Source organism: Helianthus annuus, chromosome 2, assembly GCF_002127325.2.
Source record: "Helianthus annuus cultivar XRQ/B chromosome 2, HanXRQr2.0-SUNRISE, whole genome shotgun sequence".
Taxonomy (NCBI): Eukaryota; Viridiplantae; Streptophyta; class Magnoliopsida; order Asterales; family Asteraceae; genus Helianthus; species Helianthus annuus.
Window position 1 is genome coordinate 161,650,777 of NC_035434.2, and position 1,429 is coordinate 161,652,205.

At 36.7% G+C, this 1,429-nt stretch overlaps 1 long non-coding RNA gene across 1 annotated transcript; it reads right to left on the minus strand.

Annotated features, from left to right (window-relative positions):
• Positions 1-451: 451 nt before the first annotated feature.
• Positions 452-1,168, minus strand: LOC118488091. Its single transcript, XR_004883654.1, has 3 exons — positions 1,069-1,168; positions 743-920; positions 452-675 (listed from the first exon to the last, which is right to left on the minus strand). It is a non-coding gene; the product is annotated as an uncharacterized LOC118488091 (long non-coding RNA).
• Between the last annotated feature and the right edge of the window lie 261 nt (positions 1,169-1,429).

Below are 1,429 nucleotides of genomic sequence, written 5' to 3' on the forward strand. Positions count from 1 at the left end.
GCTTCGCATCTAGAGTTCACTTTAGGCCTCTCAAAGCGTTGAGTCGGCTCTGACCAAAACATTACATTGTCCGCTTGAGATACTATGAAAATTACAATCACACCAATGAGACCTTTATAAGGATAGGAGTTTTGATCTATTTTTCACCCACAAGAAACTTCTTGTCTTAATCTCCTTTTTGATTCTTTTCGATAATAAGATTTTTTTTTATCCAGATAATTCTTTACAGAACTTTTTTTAACTATGAAGATTAAACTATCATTTGAGATCAACTCGACTTCATTGTATTTGAGATGAAAGGTGTTCTTGTTTAGTTTATTGGTAACAAGTGATACATTTTATAGTGTTTTAAAGATTTACAATATAAGAATCACTGAAACCTAAAACTAGACTAATATAAACTTGTTCGGACTCTAACATGGACAGTAAACTTCTGAATGAACCCGTTTAAAGGTTGAAACTTGACAAATCTGGAAAGCCCTTTATGGAATCTTAGCCACCAACATCGTAGTCGGATTTGTTGAAAATTGACAAATCTGGAAAGCCGGGGCTCATTGAATAAACAATTTTTTAGGCTTGGGCTTGGCTCGTTTTTAGCATACGATAAACCTTCCCCTTGTTTTATCATGTATGAAAGTTGTTTTTTTTATGTATACCGCCCAACTGCAACATAACCTGAAACCACAAACCATAAGTTCAAAGGGCTATGAAAGTTTAATAAAAACAGATACATTTAACGTACCTGGAATCAACCCCTAATCATCAACCGGCTCTTCTAAGGCGTCAGCACTGCCTGGGTTCATGACAGAACCCTAGCAAGCCAAAACAACTTCCATCTAGTCTTCATCCACCGATTGCAACTATACCAAAGCAAACCTATCATATCCGGGCTTGTTATCTTCCCTAGCCGTGCTTGTTTCCTGCAAAGTTATTAGAGAAAGAAAAAGTCTTAGATCTGCAAAGTTTTGCTTGCCATCTTCATCTATAACAAAACAACCAAAAACATCAAAAATTAAGGGTAGCCCGGTAGATCTGATAAAACCTTCGGTAGAAATAGAAAAAACCTACCTGATTTCAATACACCGAAGCTTCATCCTTCTTATTGACGCAAGAATGTTGTTTGTACCGTTCTTGAATGTGGCTAAAAACTCAGATCTGCAATGCTACAACAAAACAACAAAATACGCTAAAAGTTGATGGTGGTCCGGTAGATCTAAGAAAAATTCAGCAAAAAAAACTACCTGGATCTTTTTTCCACCGACTGCAACTACACCGAAGGTTCATCTTTCTGATTTCATAAGAATGTATGTTTGGAGAAAAAACCTAGATACAGATCTCGAATCGCCAGAGAGAGAGAGAGAGAGGAGCAGGGAAGCGGCGATTTTGAAATGTTTTGAAATGGATGTGAAACCTAATGTATCCGTGTTTT